At 47.1% G+C, this 18,151-nt stretch overlaps 1 protein-coding gene across 1 annotated transcript in view; it reads left to right on the top strand.

Annotated features, from left to right (window-relative positions):
* Positions 1-4,930: 4,930 nt before the first annotated feature.
* MAP4 (microtubule associated protein 4) overlaps positions 4,931-18,151 on the top strand; it is a 168,324-nt gene continuing 155,103 nt past the window's right edge. Inside the window, exon 1 of the mRNA XM_082314095.1 lies at positions 4,931-5,006. The gene's annotated coding sequence lies outside the window, so the exon portion shown is untranslated. The remainder of the gene's footprint in view (positions 5,007-18,151) is intronic.

The raw sequence follows: 18,151 nt of genomic DNA, 5'->3' as shown, positions 1-18,151 counted from the left end.
CCCGCACCCTGGGTCACTCGCAGCAGGACCTACGATGCAGGAGAGCAGCTAAAGCCGCGCTTTCTGCCGGCGCTCCCGGGGCTGCGGAGCCCTCAGCAGCAGCACTCGCTCCCCCAGCCGCAGCGCAGCACCGCAGCCACCCTCCTCTTCCTCCTCCTCCTCCGCCCCGCACGCCGGGTTACAGCTGACAGACAGATCCCAGATCGGGAGATCACGGGGTGTGCCAGCTGCAAGGCAAATCCCATGACCGGTCCGAGAGACTTGACAGGTCTCTGGGATGGCAGGGATCCCTGGCCAAAATTCCATGCCTTCCATCGTGCCGGAGTCAGCTTTGATGAGCCTAACAGCCCTGGCTGGCTGGCGAATGTCTGCCAGTGACCCACAATGCTTTTGTTGTCGCCGGGGCAGCGTCCTGCCTCGCTCCGACTAGTTAGCTTCTACTTGCCTGCCTAATTCGTGATAGAGAAGTGGATGTGAAATGGAGCCTGCGGCATGGGAGTGAAATTTGCAGGCTAGTTTTGTAAGAGTATTCAAATTCTCCAAGATGCTTACAGGCATTCACTTTCAAAAGCATTCAGAAACCCAAATTTCCTGAAAATGAGAGTCTGCTGGGTGCTGCTATAAGCGTCGAGGCAATTCTCTGCTCCGCTCAAACACTTTATAGATCTGGTTCCACTTTTTTTCTTTATAGAGGGCTCAGGTTCCTTACTTACTAACTGCCACTGACGAGCACTCAGTTTTGGAAATGACCCCTCCGAAGGCTCTGCGGCACGTCTGAAATGAGTGAGAGACCAGAGGAATGACAGCGAACCCCTCAGCGACAAGCAGCTCTTACAGCAGCACCCCTGCGGAGCCAGGACAAACCCCAGCAGCCCTGCCTCCCAAGCGCTTCTCATGTCGAACGTTCACCTTTGGCTACCACGTCATGTGCTTTGAGGAGAGAAAATGACAAACGCTTGACAAATGGGCAAGAAAGCTGCACAGTTTATGACTGTTTCTCTCCAAGACTTTTGCTGCCAGTGGCCTGGAATCAGCAGAGCCAAACCCTGCCACATCACCGAGCGTCCTTAATTTGCACTGGCTCCCATCAAAGTGGCGACGAATGGGCATTTGCCAGAAATGAGCTCTCCCTTTCCAGCTCCCTCGGTGCTCACAGGTGACTCACGATATAAGTCAGGCCTACACTTAGGGCAGCCTAGCTGCTGGCCTGCTTTACCTGCCCTGCTGGGCTAAAGGGCCTGGCCAGGGGTGACTCGTTAGGGAGATGAGCTGGTCCCCTTCCCTTTCCCCCATCCACTTTCACTGTCTGGCTTGATGAAAGGGCAGAGCCATTGCCTACTCCCCTTCTCTCCCTCCACCCCGCCAAAAAAAAAGAATAATCCCCTTTGCTATTACAGACACACCTGTAGTGTCTCACAGATTTTGTCTACCATATGACCGAGGAGAGTGGTTCATGCTGCCCTCTCTTTCAGGCCAAAGGTAGCTGAGACAGGACTCAGGGAGTCTGGAAAGGCAGCTGGAAAAGCAAGCGGAGAAGTAGGTTATGTTCTTTTGAGGGATAAACAAAAAGAAATGAGATGCTCTGAGTGTTTGCATAGGGGAAGTACGTGGGGAGGCAACAAATGGAGTCTGTCCTAAAGCTGCTCCCATCAAGCAAAGAGCAGACTTCAGATTTTAAACTAAGACAAGGAAGTTTCATATTAAACAGTGCGCCACAAAAGCCATGCTAAGCCCGGGCAGAATAATAAAGTTGTGGGCAAGCTAGGCTCGTAAGCACAGTAACAGCTAAGAGAACATGTCAGTCAGTCGTTCATCTAGGGACAAGCCCAGCTGGGATTTCATCCTGCCTCTACGTGGATGATTTCTGAAGAGTTACAGACATTTACCTGTGTGGAGGACAGAGGTGCAGCTCCTATTATATATTGCCTTTCCTTCCTTCCTTCTAGTCAGGAACAAGTTATTCTGTTCTTCCATACTCTTCCATCCTGCTCCTGCCAATGCCAACGATAAAAATTCAACTGGCTTCAGCTGAAGCAAGACGGGAGCTAAGAAAATCAGGAAGCCCGGTTGTCCGTGTACTGAGAAGCTATGCATAATAGGGTAAAAAACCAGAACAGCTTAGGATGTGCAAGCAGCAGGCCACGTAGTTCCAAGCAGCTGGCGATGGGGATGAGACAACCAGAAGAATCTGTTCTCAGGCAGCAATGTGTACGGAAGGACAGGGATGGGAGACAGCTGCCCGGACGGTGATGCTACGAGCCAGAGAGACAGACTGACTTCCTTCCAGTGGAAGGAAAAACCACAGCTTTGGGGCTGGCGGCAGCCCACCTCCCAGGGCTTACAAAGGCAGGTTTTGTAAAGTAGGAAGCCCCTTGTGCAATGAAATAGGGATGTTTGGATTAAGGCGGACGGTTGTCTGGTGCAAGGTATAGTTTATAATGGACACACCTATGGCATTAAAGGGCTGTGACCGGCTCGGATTTATGATAGTAAGGTGTGCCTGGCTGGAACTAGGGCGAGTTAGCAAAGCTGCCGCTTGACAGGGTGAAGTCTGGACACTTCTGTCTCCTTAAAACACCGATTGTTTGCTCCTTGTGACCACCGTGCCTCGAAGGTTAGGCTTTGGGCTCTTCAGTTTTTCTTTTGGGGAATAAATTCAGGGCTCGGTGAACAACCAGAAGTTGAAGGCGAAAGCAGGTCAGGCCAGTGGTCAGACGTCCTCCCTAACACGGCGCCGAGGTAACCCACTGCTTTTTGTTGTATTACAATGCCTGCTCCACACACACGGGGCTTAGTCCTGCACTCAAAGCAGGGTCTGCCCTGTCTCGGAGAGCACCTAGCAGAAAGGCTCCAGAGGAGAAGAGGGGTGGATTTACTAAGGGGAGAGAGAGGGATCTCTAAGCCTATGATGATCTGAAAAGCCCAGGGTAGGCTGGGACAGCCCTGAAATTCAAACCGTCGCCCGATCCTCCCAAAGAAAGCCATTAGGATGCTATTTTATCTTGGAGCTTAAAAATAGCACGTGGTACCAGCAGTTGTTATATATATGCCTTTCACCAGGCCACGGGACTTCCCCTCCCGAGCTGTGGCCCTGGAACCGTACCCACGCTCTCAAGTTTGGGAGGAGGGGGGCAGGCAGAAGCTGCAACCTTAACTCTACACGGAGGGAGTGTGCCCCCTTCCACAGCCTGATGCGAAGGGTGTTTCCTCCCTCGAGTGACCAGACATAGGAGACACACCTATTTTTGTTTTAATTTAGTCACCACACTTCCATTTTCTTATCTAGCAGGCCAATGTGTCACATACTCTGATGAGATTTAGTAGCTCTGTAGCTCCCTCCGGTCAGGCGAGTGACACGTACACCCCGTGGGCACACGCAGGAACCTTGCTGTCAACAGACAGGGGATGATCTCCCTTCTTTCTGGATTAACTCGCATAATAGGTTGTAATGGTTTAAACCCTGAAGAATGAGGCTGAATATTCCTCCTGCGTGGTCCTTGTCACTGTACCAATACTGGACGGTCGCACCTTTCTCTTGTCTGCACCCTAGGGAGTTTCAGCCATGTGCATCACAGCTACACCTGCTGTAAAAAGCACGTCCTTTCACCACTTACCATCCTGCTATCTGCATTTCATCCCTATATCTTGTTCTCCCGTCCTTCTCCTGTCCTCCTGCACGCAAGGAGGGTTGCATTTCTGGACCAGCAAGGCCACGGTGGAATCTAAGCAAAAGCACCAGTGGTACCTGCTGTTCAGCCACCCGGAGCGGAGGTGAACTCTCCACCTGTCCCTGGACACTATGTTTTACAGCAAGCCCCCTTCCAGCTACTTCACCGCACTGATGAGCCCCCCTGTCCAACACAGGCACGCCTGTGCTCCCAGGACATCCCCCACCAAAGGTAGTCCTTTCCTGCCCCACCTCGCCCTCCCCGAGCCACGGCATCTCCTTCATCTCCTGTCAGCGTCATCCACCCTCAAACTTCTCTTTCTCTTTGAACAACCATCTTGGTCCCCAGAGGCGAGATGACAAAGCGTTGCTGCCAGGAGCCGAAATGCGCCGCTTGCCCTTCCTCGCTGCGTGTCAGCGCTGTACGCGCACCGATGCCGGGGCTGCTCCCCGCTGCCTGGGGAGGGGGCCTGCTCTTACCACCCCCCCGAGACCGCACCAACCCCAATCCACTGCTGCAGAGGCACCTTCCCGCCCCCGCCAGCACCCAGGGGATCCCCAGCCGAGCTCAGGCCCCATCAGTGCCCGTCAGCCCCACGCTCCCTCACCCCATCCCCTTGGGCCCCTCCCTGTCACCTCCAAGCGCCCTCGCCGCCATCTCCCCTCACCGCTTCCCCCCAGCCGCCATCTCTCCTCACCGCTTCCCCCCAGCTGCCTTCCCCCCCAGCCACATCCCCTCGGCCCCCTCTCCGCTTCCCCCCAGCCACATCCCCTCGGCCCCCTCTCTCCTCAGCCACGTCCCCCCCAGGCCTCCATCCCCCCAGCCCGCACTCCCCCACCCCGCCTCCCCACCCCTCCCCTCTCTGCTCCCCCTCAGCCCCTTCCCCTCGCCCCGCAGCCCTCCTCCTCCTCCTCCTCCTCCTCGGCCCCCTGCCCCTCAGCCGCCCCCTGCCCCTCCGGCCGCTCCCCTCTCCCCTCTCCCCTCAGCCCGCCCCCGCCGCCCCGCAGCCCCGCCCCGCCCCACCCAGCGCCATGGCCCCCTCCGCGCCGCACCCTACCCCGCTGCCCTGTCACTGCAGCACCGCCTCAGCCCCGCCCGCCGCCCGCCCGGCCCTGCGCCGCCCGCGCTCCCGCGGATTGGCGGGCGGCGGGCGCGGCGCGGCGCTATTGGCCGAGCGGCCGAGGGCCCGCCCGCGGCGCTAGCAGGGTAGTGCGCTCGGCGTGAGGCCAGCGGCGGCTCCGTTCCCTCCTCCTCCCCCGGCCGGGCCCGCAGGGGAGAGTGACACTCACCAGGCGGCTCCGTCCCGGCGGCAGCCCCCCGCGTCCCCCTCCGCCTCCGGTAAGGGCCGCCGCGGGGGCTGCCGCCGCGGGCGGGCAGGGGGCGCGGGGACACCCGGCTCCGGGCGGGGAGCGGGCGCGGCCGCGCTCCGAGGCGATGGAGGGGCGGCCCGGGCCGGGCGCGGGGGCTCGGGCCTCGCCCTTGTGGGGGGCGCGGGCGGCCTGGGGCCCCGCGGAGCGGGGGGGGCGGCGGGGGGCCGGCGGGCGGGGGGCGGCGGCGGCCGTCGTGGGCCCTTTGTGAGGGGCGCGGGGGGGGCGGCCGGGCTGCGGCGGTTGGCAGCCGGCGGCGCGGGAGCCGGGGCGGGCTGCGGCGCGGGGGGTGACAGGGCAGCGGCGGGGAGGGGGTCCCGGCGCACCGGGAGAGCATCTGCCCGGAGCAGCTTGCGCCCGGGTCATCCCGGAGGAAGTGGGAGCCGCCGGGGAGCGGCTTTGTTGCACGGGGGGGAGAGGCTGAGGTGCTCCCGGGGAGGGCTGCTGCTGCTTCTGCGGCTTCATTTTACACAGAGCTCTTTCGGAGCTGCCTCCCCCCAGACGCATAGGAAAGGCGCTTTTTGGTGGAGGGCAAGGCTGTGGATCGGCACTTCTCCTTGGGACCTCGCGAAACTTTTTGTAACGTGGTTTTCCCCCCGTCCTTCCCCGCCATCCTTCTGTTTGGCCAGCCTCCTTCCCTGCTTTATAAGGATTGTTGTGGCGTTGCATCAGGGGATATTTGCGCTGTAATTCGGTAACGTAGAAGGGATAAGTATTTGCAGCGTTGCTGCTCGCTCGCAGCTTGGCGCGATGGGTGTGGCGAGCGCGCTGGATGCGGCAGGCTCCAGGCCTATATGGTCGCCTTGCCCAGTCATCGGCAGAGTCAAACATTCATCTATTTATATAGATCGGGCCCGCTTTCAAGATGAGCAAACTTCTTTTGGGAAGAAGAGTTGTAGTTTTAAGTCTTAAACAAACAGCAAGGCGTGAGATTGCTGCTAATAAGTTTAAAGTCGAGACAGTGAAGTTTTTGGTTCTGATGATGCTGTTCTACTGACAAAAGCGAAGTGTATCTTGCTGTAGGTAGCATGCTTTGTTGTAAACTCTGCTTCTCTTAGAGAGGTGTGTTAAATGCACGATCTGTGAGCATATTAAACCTGAATTTAGATGTTGGGGGTTTTTTTTAGGTTCTTCTTGAGAACTCTTACTTGGTTGTTCACTCTGATTTCTTTCCCCTGATTGAGGAACAAATATGGATTTAACAAACTCATTTATTTTAGCTTTTTTAAAAGTGTGGTGGTGGGTTTTTTTTTTGTTTTGTTTTTGTTTTTTTAAAGCTGGACTCCTGTATTCGATGAACTGTGTTCTTCCCAGCTTACAATTTCAGCAGGGTATCTGAAAGGCTTCTTGAATAATATAATAGACATCTAAGTACTTTCTCGGTGTTTCAGCTCGTGGAATAGCAAGCCTTGCTCGGTGCCTCCTTATGCCCTCTTTATGCAGGGCTCTGTGTGTGACGCTGTCGTCGCTTCGTGTTGTAAACTGAAAGGACAGGGCTGTGCTGGGGTTTTACAACTGGAAAGCTTATTTCCCCTTTGCTAGGGCTTGAGTGTTCCATCTGGTGGTGTATGTTTTACTGGTATTTTATATATATATATATAAGGTGCTGTTGTAGCTTGATCAACTTTTCCTTTATTTGAGAAATAAATCGTTACTCAAAAATATTCAATGTAGCAATACAATTATGGTAAAAGTGATATTGGCTGGACAGACCTGCCTGTGTTAAAATTGCTTTAATTTTTTGTTTGTTTGTTTTTCCTTATGAGAACTGGTGAAATTTCTGATTATCCTTTCAGATGCATTTTGGAGGATTCATGGACTTTTTTTTTTTTAAAATTTTTACCTTTTTTGCCTTCTTCACATCAGAAAAGATGGGCTTTTTCAGTTTTAAAAAGAGCTTAACCGACTTGCTATTGCAATAGCAGCAATATCCTGTCTCTTCTGTTTTCTTTGGTAGTAATTACACGTTAGTGACAAATAATAAGCTTGAAGGCAGAGTAGTTGATGTGTTTGTGAATGTGATTGTTGACTCTCAAACTGAAGGACATGGATATTATTAAATCTGTATTATGTGTCTCTGCAGAAATGACATCAGGGAAATATCAAATAATACAAAGAAGTGTCAGTGGTTTGAAGATCACGGCCCCGCAAGTTCAGCTAGAGCGCAGTGTTGCCATGGGCACGGTTTTGTGGGTCACCCCTTGTTCCCCCCGAGTCCTCAGATGATATTAGGAGAGGATTAAGTCACTCTTGTCCTTAAAGAGCAAATGGCAAGCCTGTTGGTAGTACGCTTGTGCCAGCGGGTACTCGCTGAAGCTTTAATATCTGACTTTATCAGATTGTTTCTTAAAAGCTAATGACTCTGTCAGTCAGATTACATGTTGCTGGCCGGTGATCCTCGGGCAGGCTCCGAGGAGCGTCGAACACCACAGCTCAGCTCTGGGAACTGCAGAACCTCACCCTTGCAGGATATCTGGAGATCTGTTTTAACAAGTTGCCTAATTTGTCTGTGGGAAACTTTGAAGGTTATGAGTAGTGTGGTGTTGTGGATAAAGGCATCGCTTTAGCCCTTGCCCGCTGCTTTGTATGGGTTGGCTGTGGGCATCGTAGAGAGTGGAGCAAAGAGACCAGGAGGTGCATAATTGCACTACAGGCTTCCCATAAACTGTTGAAACCAACTCGGACTCGCTCTGGCATCTGCGTATGCCAAGCCTTACAGTACTGGTAAGTGTCGTTTAAAGGTGGCAATGCTACTTCTGAAGTACTTGGGTTTAGAGTGCTCCTTCGTTTCCCTTCCAGGGACACGTGACAATTACGTCTAGGTTTTAAATACCAAAGTATTGCTTAAACTGTTCTTTCTATCATGATATTAAACACCCCCACCCCTCTAACAACATAAACACAAGACAACCCGCTCAACAGAAGTACAATGAAAATAGAAGCAACTTGGTTTTTTGAAGGGGCAGTAGGTAAGGCTGTGTGGAGGGTGGGACGTGGCTTGATTTCCAGTCTTAAGCTCGTTTTATGAAGTCTGATGAATACTCGGTTTAAACAAACGAATTGCATATTCTTTCTGGTGTTTGTGAAAGGGCTGACGCAGCCTTAATTTTAGCGAATGGAACTATAATTATATTTGAGGTCCCAACCCCTGTAGTATTTTAGTGGTTACCTCTCTTCCCTAGAAATAAATGAATCTGAGCCATTAAATCTGATTTGAATTCTTGCAGAGTTCAGGTCTAGTTTGGAGCCATCGCTGTTAGCACTGTTCTTGCTCTCCTGTACTATTCTTAAGCTTACCTCCTGCTTACTAAACTCTCTATCAATATCTTCAGCTAATAACTCCGTATTTAAACGACATTTATCTCTATGTACGTAGCACCGATGTGCAGACTTCCAAATTCCGATACATACAAAACTTATGACTAAGGGAAACCACTGGTCAGACAGGGTATAAGTCTGTCAAGATGAATTCAACCTACTTGCAATTCAAATGAAAGTGATGGTTACTTAAAAGCCAAATAATGTATAACTATACCTTGTTTTGGTCCAAAAAAAAAAATCCCAAATAATTTATTTTGCTAGTCCAGACATAGATTGAAAGATAAAATTCCAGTCTGCTCCTCTGAGAACGAAGAGTTCAAGGCACATTACTCATCATGTTGTTGCTAGTCTGACTGTAGATGGCAAAATTATATTTTGTGTTGTGCTGCTGGAGTTTCAAAGGCACACTTGAAGAAGCTCATATCGCTCTGAAAGGCGGATAGTTATTTCCTGTAGCTTCATGTTTACACTTCTCGTCCCAACTAAAATAGATCAATCTCTTGCTTAGTCAAATGTCTGTGTATATGACTTCCTCATGTCTTAACAGTGCAATCGAGCTGATTTTCTTTGCCTTTTTTTTTTTCCTTGAAGGCAAATTAAATTATACTCAGCTGTAGATCAGAGAAACGCAGGGGTCTGTGATTACAGCAGACAGTATGGTGGCAGAACAGCTTGAGCCTGAGCCATCATCACTGCCGTCATCTGCTGCAGAGAGTTCATCTCCCAGAAGAAAGGGCAGATGTACTTTGGATCAGACTCTTGAGGAGGTGGCATAAAAGCTGGGCTGAACAAAGTACAGCCCATGTGAATAATGCATACAGGTAGGCTCGCGCAGCAGGCAAACCCGCGTTTCCCTTGCGGTGAACTTCTCCTTCCTCCTACAACTCAGAAGCTAATTTCATGACTTAGTATTTTGCACATGTAGAAGAATTTCTTGTGGGAAGAAAAGGTCAGTGAAATCAGTTGCTGTAGATGTTATGCAGATTTTAACTTGGTAACAATAAGAATAAAATACTTCTGGCTTACACTGGTGCCCTATGTTGCTCTTGGGGAGGCTTCTTAATAAAGTTTTTGAAATTTAAATGTTAGAAATTACTAAATATTAAAGTTATTGAAAATTATTGGGAATTCTAACGCCAAAGGATTATGGACAGACATTAGTGTGATGCTTAAGTAGTATTTAAGCTCCAGCACTCCTAAAAATATATATCAGGATAGTGCTGAGGGTTTGGCAAGGGGGGGAGGCTCTGTTCCCAAACAAGATTAGTCTTAGACTCCTCTGAATAAGATGTTAAATTATGTGTATTCTCATACAAACCCATATTTTGTAAACATTGGTATGTTTGATAGCAGAACATTTGCAGTTGTTGCTCTAGAGAGCATGGGAGATGCTATGTTGATGGGAAGTGTAGGTCTGAAAAATAGATGTAGATGTAAATGATGGTATATTCAAACTCCATAATACGCTTTCTTCCTGTGAAATATCTGCTGGAAGGTAGGAGGAGGCTGGGTTATTTATTCTGTTGCTTTACAGGCATCCTCCCCTAGAAATGGGGAGGGAAGGGTCTGATTTCTTCCCTGCCTACCCAGCCTACTCCTTATTAGAGAAGGATATTTCTTGTTGTTTTTTTTTTTAATCCTTGCCTGTCCTCTTCTGAATTTTCCTCTGAGAGAGTGTCAGCTGCTGAATTAGCAGTTCTCCCGAGGACTAGCAAGATACTAACTTTGAGAAGAAGCTGGCAATGTCCCTGTGATTTGGACAAAAGTAGCAAAAACCATTAGCTGTGGTTGCGTTATGCAGGCAGGTTTGTGTAATGCAATAGGCCCTGTATTAGCTTTCCTTTGCGAAGGTTAGATTTCTAGTCTCTTGGAGCGGTAACTTTTTTCTGTAAAGAGACTTTAGTAGACAAACACAGGTCTGGAATCTCTGTACCCTGCCCAAAATGATTGTGTTGGCATGGTGGAAGATTTGATATGTGGGTGGAAATAAGGTTAAGTATTAGGTATATCCTCGCATGCTGGATGACGTGACACGCGTGGTGCAGCTGGAGATTAAAACGGGATGAGCAGTTCACTCCTGCTGCATTCTGGCTATCAGGCTACTTGTGTAGCTGCAGGAAGCTTCCAGGAGAAGTATGCAGTTAATCACATCCATTAGCATGATTAAAACCCTGATTAGCCTGTGTCACTCACTCCCATTCTCTACCTACACTTCGCCCCTTTTATCCGGGGTATTTGCAAGAATGAGCATAAGGCTGAGAACAATGCAGGCTCAAACCCAAGGGGTGGTCACTGGGCTTTTAAATGTATCAAATAATTCTGGGCTTTATATTGTTATAACAGGCAAGTTCTTCAATAAGCCCTACAGCTGCTGTCTGAACACAACATCTTAAAAACCAGCCCTTCGCAGATAGAGGATCCTCAGCAAGATTGTCAGGAATCCAGTTGAACACGAAGTAGGCTTGTCTTGCTAGTCAGTCAAGTGCTCATAGCTTGCTAATGTTTCATATCTAGTGCGTACTAATGTTTTAATTTTAACACCTCCGTCCACATTTGATGATCATCTCTTCATGTTGGTTGGCATGTTGGGTCGGTGCTGTCCTTGCCTCTAATGCCCAGGGCTAAAATGGGCCAGAGAGTGAGTCACACGTGGACGTAATTCTATGGAAAGATGATCGGTTTTAGGCTGAAATTAAGGCTAGGGGAACTGCTTGCAGATAGGCTGGTTGGATTTTTGCAAGGACTTAATTAGAAATGAAAAAAGCAAAAAAGGGAGGTCATTTTGTAAATTCTGTTGTGCAAAAACTCTCCCTTTTCAAAACTTTACTTGTTGTGGAGATACTGTACATGTGAAAGTTAGATCTTTTTGGAAAGGCAAGCTTCTTTCTGAGTATTAGGTCATTCCAACACATTCCCGCCTGGGAGTGAGTCATTGTTCCTTTTGTAAAATTGCATTAGAGCTACATCATCCTGAAAAGCTGTTTTTCAGCTGAATTTAGGGTGTTGACACTTGCTTTAAACAAAGTTAAAACTATGGGAGCATTTATCAGATGAATTTCAAAGTATGTTTACATACTCTTGAGTTACGACTCCCGAAGTGCTAGAATATGAGATCAATTCATACTTGCTAGCGAAAACCCTCTGGTGCTGGGGACGCCGCTTTCCGAGCGTGCGGGGTTTCATCCCCCCCCCCGCCCACTGGGGTTTTGAACCCTCAGTGCTCAAACCGAGGATTACAGCGTATGTGTACGTGTAACATAACTGATGTTTGTGAAATGCTTGACCCTCTGAAAGGGGCGAAGAAGCATGCATGTGCTTTTTGCTTGGTCTTGTTTCCTCCTCCCCAGCTGGTCACTTGTTTCTTGCGCTGTGGTATGTCTAACTGTAGCTCTTCGCTACAGATACTCTGGCAGTTTGTCCTCTAGGAGTGTGATACTGTGAGTTTGTTTCCATAGTATGGCTTTTTTTTCTAAAACAAAACTGGCTTGAGGTTGCAGCCTTCTTCCACATTAGATTTTTTTTTTTTTTAGTCGTGCTGTTATGCCAACGTAACTATACGATCTGTAAAATGGGTCAGTGATCAGGTGGGATTTCTAGAACTGTTTTTAGGAGCTGCATCAATTCTATTAAAGGGGAAGTAGAAACAACTAGCTGGAGAAGGGGATGCCAAGCATACATCAAACTGGCTTTCTACTGGGGACAATGCGATGGAGAAGCACTGTCAATGGTGTGACTGAATGCGAGCAGTGCAAAGCATTAGGGCTTTGGGGGTGGAAAATCCAACCCCAAACCATACATACCTTCGACTGGAGTGGCTTAAGCTGCCAGGCATGCCAGGATGTTAATGGAATCTGAAAGTTGTGTTCAGTGACAGTTTTCCTTTCATCCCCTCTGGAAAGCACCGTGCATTTTCTAAGCTTTTAGTTATCAGTAGTTTAAATTTGACTGGGTTTCAGGCATATTAAGAGGCAGAGGTCTGCCGTTTGGTAAAAAGCTGTTTATCGTGGGTTAGGCTAAAGGTCCGCCTGGTCTAGTAGGTGCTCTTGGCAGTGACTGACGAGGCCTGCTCAGGAGGTTCTCATGCGCTCCGCTCCCCTGTGGGTAAGTGTGGCTTGGTCCGCACTTGAGCAATCCTGTAAAATTATCAGTGATGCGAGATCTGAAATGCTGTTAGGAATATGGAGGAAAACCCTATTGCAAACAGCAGCTTACGGAAAGCATTTTTAAGCGTAATTGTTAGTACTGCTGGTAGCAATTCGAAGTGCTTAATTCCTGCCTGTAACCTGATTATTGTCTGTGCTAAGGTTCCCTTTCTGTTGGACTGAAATGGTGTTAACAAGAAACATGTGAATATTGAGTTTGGAACTTTCCTTTTGGTTGTTGCTGATTGTTTGTTTTTTTTTTCCCTCTCATCCCTTTCGAGTCCTCCTCTTGGTGTTTTTTTTTTTTTTTGTGTGTGTGTGGTGGTTTTTTTTGATGCTATTTTTTTGGTTTGTTTGTTTGGGCTTTTTTTGTTTTAAACCTTGAGTATTCTGCTTCTCTTAATCTTCTGACTCTGTGAAGGCTATTTCTCTATTGCAACTTTATTATGTGTAGTGCTTGTTTTAAAGATGCTTTTCTGCACTAGTCTGAAGGAATCTCTGAGCAGTTTTTCTGCTGTCCATAGATAACTAATTAATACTAGTGAAAGTAATTGGAAACTTAACTGTGAAGAGCAAAGCCAAAAGTCCACAAGCCAGCTCCAGCAGAGGCTTCAAATTAGGCTCTGCAGACATAAGAGGTAAAGAATGAGACAAAGAACTGAGTCACCATCTCTTCCTTCCTTCTGACTCTTGTGGTGGGAGTGAATCGCTTTTCTTTTTGGTCATGAATCAAAGCAATCAGAAAAAGGGTTCTAGATGTTAAGAGCTAGATGATTCGGACTTCTTACTTAGCAGGAGCTGTGGATTTTAAAGTGATATGCAGTAGTAACTTAAATATTTATATTGGGGATCCAATAAAAGATCATCACATAAGTTATTGATGCACAGCTTCAGAAGTATTACTTCGATTATAACTTCATATATGCTAATGTTTTCTTTTATCCCTGAAAAGGCAGAGAGAAACCTCTGGAAAGAAGTGGGATGTAGAAGGAAACCTTTAAAATGATCTTGAGATTCTGGAGGAAATGTTTGGTCAGGACAGCAGTCGGTACTTGTGATTTGGGAGCCTGCACTCCTGCTGAGGCTTGCGGGACGCAGCTCCGGGGTGTAAGCTGGTCCCACCTACACCAGCAGAGCCGGACAAAATGATGGGACATCACCAGGAACTCTGTAAAACTGGTGAGCGTTGTCGAGGTTTAAATCTCACATTAAATGCTTTCGGGATGACGTGCCGCAACGCTTGTCACCCCGTATACCTATCAAGTGGTACTACTGTGCCACCACGGCGGTGGGAACTCTGTAGGATGCTGTGGGTGGCTCAAGCTATATTTTATGCAACAAATTTGCACTTGCATATGAAGCTACAATGTACGTAATCTGCAGCGTTACTTTTTTCAGGATATCCTTATGCTTAAAGCATATATATTATTTTTTTTCTTAGACTATATTTTAACCTATTTAAGCATTTACAACGTGAGAATTAAAGGATATATCCATCTCGTGTTCTGAGGACTGGATTTTTTTTTAACTGGTCTTTTAGGTAAAATGTACTTTTTTTTTTTTCTTGCATTGGGATTTGGACAGAGCATGTAGGGCAATAGGATCAAGTGTCACATTGGGGATTACATATTTGTCCCGGAGTGACCCTCTTAGTAGCTTGCATTGGTATAATTGGTGAATGACTGACTGGATTTATAGGGATGTATATCTGCATTAGCACTCGTTCGATGTAACCCTAGCTTATTTACTTTTGGTCCAACCTATTTGCAGCTTGGGAATTCACTTTTAAGGAGAGACCCTGTAATTTGCCTCAAACTAGCATTTACAAGCTTATATTTCCCCTTAAAAATAATGGTGGCTTTATGAGGAATGATAGTTCTATGTCTGGATGTAGAGGAGTATCGCATGGCATTGTCTAGTTGCCGAAAACCAAATTTGTCTAATAAGCTGTATATTTATTTGAGACCTGGGGAGGTCAATAGTATTTAAAAAAAAAAAATTGTTGTATCAGTAGTTGTTGTCTTGTTCTTAAACCTGTAACAATGCTTGAACTCATGGTACCTATGTTATTTTGATGTGTTGTATTCCTTTAACTGGTAGTTTCTATGAAATTTCCCTCTCCTATAATGAATAAATATGAATTTGAAAGAGTTGGGGAACATAAAGAAACTCTTTGCAATTCCAAGCTTAGTTTTCTCCAGCTGAGGTTTTCAACTTGCCAAATGGCTGGTATTGCTAAAAGACTTACCTGTGGGCACATCCCTCTGTAATCTGAACGTGGCTCTCGCAGGATCCTCTGCATCCGGTGCTGGGTGTTGCTGGAGATGGTAACGTCACTAGGATTTTCCCTTTTAATCTAGTCTGTAGTTCCCCGTGCTCGTCTGCAGTTAACGCATGCTCCTCTCCGCTGGCAGAATCTCCTAGAATCACGTTCAGGTAATGATGGATCAGTAAATGGTTGTGATGCACTAAACAAGAAAAGCCAAATTTGTCAATTCACAGCAGACAGCCGTGTTGTACATTAAATCTCCTTACATATTTGACAAAGGCCTTTAGTTCTAAAGCAGTGATTTGTTTTTTTCTTAATTACCGTGAGCTGTGTCTGTGCTACAGGTTCTACTCTGCTACCCGACTACCGCTGCGCTCCTCTCTCCACTTCTCTCTTCTTTGCATCTGCGTCAGCTGAACTTGCATCTGACCTATGCTGTTGTTTTCCTCCCTTAGTTGTGTTTCTTGCCTACCAGATCCTGTTTATAGCCCCCCTGAATGTATTGAATGTGGAGTGGCTTTCTTTTTTGCTTCAAAGACCTTTTAAAAAGGCTGTTTGAGGGTTGATTGGAGCACATAACTTAATACAATGCTCCTAAAAATCCTTACTCTGGCTGGCATCAGCTGGTGCTGTGCCTTATTTAAACATACTGCAGACTTCTCGATGTTTTCCCCCCGGGGGACCGACTTCCTGCGATAAAATGAGATTCCCTTTTAAAGCAGAGGTCCGTGGTTATATAATGAGAGTAGGAAATGGTCCAGAAGTGACACTGGGAGAATAGAACAGTTATTTTGGTAACGGACTGTTAGACAGGAGAACAGAAAATACGCTCAGGAGTGTACTAGTAACTTGAATTCTCTTTGGAAAGTGAGAGGAATACATTTAAGGAATTAAGTAAGTGACCAGGTCAGAGCCATGGAAGGGAGGTTATGCTAAGGACAGAGTTGTACAGTGCATGTCTAGGATTCATTTTAAAAAATTTAACTCTTTCCAAACTACTTTTAATCTCCTCAAACTGCTGTGTTGTTCTTAAGCATAATGTGCCTTTAAGTTTGAACCTCCAAGAGCCATGCCGGCTTTTGCTTTTTTGAAGACGTGAATGGAAGTTGCTTTTTCATTTGTGGGTGTGGGTTTGTGTTCTCCCCTCTCCCCCAGTAATGCCAGACCAGGGAATTTCTTTTTTCCACCTGCATTTTCTGTTCCCCATTACCAGTATGGCAATCTTGCAAAGAATTACGCTGTAGTCAGTAGTTAAAACTGGCTTTTTATGCTATCGGTAGGGCAATATTGAAATTCCTAAATCAGATCACCTTTACTCAACGGGGATTGCTAGGAGGCAGTGAACAAACAGGGAAGCCAACTGGATTCTGGCAGGGCGTCACTAAGCTGGCCGAGCCTTCCGAGGCTGCTCTTAGACGGAGGAGTTCAAATTCAGTGCTGCATACACGCTACACTCCGTACTGCAGCTGGCCGTTCCTGCAAGTCTGATGTTCGTATGGATTTAAACGGGAATATTGGTTGTGCTTTTTTGTATAAGGCTCTTTTAAAGAAGTTTTTAAGATTAATTCCAGATATTCGCATTTTATTGTGTAATGAGATAATTTTCTGTCTTCTTGCTCATTGTGTTTTTGATTTGTTTTCACTTACGCTATTCTCATGTTTTGTATCAGTTTGTGTCTGTCCTTGCCTCGCAGGAGGAATGCGGGGGGGAGGGAATGAGACTACCATTAATTTAGTTCCCAGTTCTGTTTGTTTCTCTCCTGCTTCCTCAGTAACCTGCACCAAAACGTTGAGCTCTGAAATAGCGCTGACCCTTTAAAGGGTCATTTCCAGTAAAATAAATGGGGGAATTTACTTCTCTTGAGCCACAATTTCAGTCTGATTGCATATATGAAAATGCAGTGTTGTATTGTAGGTAATACATTTATAGCTCTTGGGGGTACAGTCTGAGGTCAACGTATCAAGATTTTTGGCAGAGCCCAAGTATGCTGGTAAGCTCCAGGAGATGGGGTACTCTTGAACGGCAGTATAATTTTGACAGTTTTCTTTTTTCCTGTATAGAAGTGAAAAGGGAGGTCCTAATTTCTGTAGGTGTAGTAAATCCATGTGTGGAGTCCAGATTGAGAATTGCCATTTTTTTAAAGCCTGAACTTGTAAGGTGTTGGCCAGCCATTCTGGAATCATTAGCTGAGACCATACCTCTGTCTTCTAAAATCCTTTTCTTTGTCAGCTTTCTATTAAAGAAATTGCATGTGGGGAGTGGGAGGAACACAGATTGTCTGGGGGAACTGTTCTTGGCGTAGCCGATCAGCTATCGGAACGAAAGCAACGCTCTCTGTCCTGTGCCAGTAGGACCTAAACGCCCCTTGATCATCCCAGGACTCCCGCGCCAGACGGCGTAGCTTACCACGACCCGGTGCCTCGGGTTCGCCCTGCGTCCCACGGCCAAGGTGCTCTCCCGTGGAACAAAGCAAAATCTAGCAGTGGCTGCCTTTGCACCGGTTTGTCTCTGAAAGCACCCTCAGCTGCTTGTCGACTGTGATACGCCTTAGAAACCTTGACGGGAGGGAACGGCCTCAAGCTGCGCCAGGGGAGGTTTAGGTTGGATGTTAGGAAAAACTTCTTCCCTGAAAGGGTGGTGAAGCATTGGCCCAGGCTGCCCAGGGCAGGGGTTGAGTCCCCATCCCTGGAGGGATTTAAAGAACGGATAGATGTGGTGCTCGAGGACATGGTTTAGTGATGGACTCGGCAGCGCTGGGTTAACGGTTGGACTCGATGATCATAAGGGTCTTTTCCAACCTTAACGATTCTGTGATTCTATGAAAATGCCCAAGACTGATCAAAATTAAACCGTGTTTCTTCCTTTAAGCCTGGGGTATGTTTATTTTCTCTAGTATGTAATTTATCTGTAGCCTTATTTTTCAGCAGTCAGATATGCTGACTGTGCGTGTTACATTTCCCAAATGAAATTCCCTGGCAAGCTCCACATCTTCTAATATCATTTTGAGGTGCTGATGTAATCAAATGGTTGAACGTGAACTGAACAGGAAATTATATAGTGCAAAACTTGCTTTTAAAATCTGTATGGAATTAAAACACATGTGTTCTTTTTATATATTTTTACAGTAAGCATTTGTGGTATTCAGTAATTTAACTTTTGGCCTTTTTTTTTTTTAATTGAAGAGACGTCGATTTGTTGAACGCCGGAGGGGAGTGGGGGGAATCAAGACTGATGTGTTACATATGCTTAACATATCATCAAATTTCAGTGGGAGTTATTTTTGCAAACCTATTCTAATAATTAAGCATTGTGCTGAGCTGATTTTGCAAATGTGAAGGGGGTAACGCAATGAGTACATGAAAATGGGTAATCTAAGTTGAAAT

The sequence above is a fragment of the Platalea leucorodia genome (genome assembly GCF_965183815.1).
Source record: "Platalea leucorodia genome assembly, chromosome: 1".
In the NCBI taxonomy this organism is placed as follows: Eukaryota; Metazoa; Chordata; class Aves; order Pelecaniformes; family Threskiornithidae; genus Platalea; species Platalea leucorodia.
The sequence above is the reverse complement of the archived record's forward strand: the minus strand, read 5'-3'. Positions and strand labels throughout refer to the sequence as shown.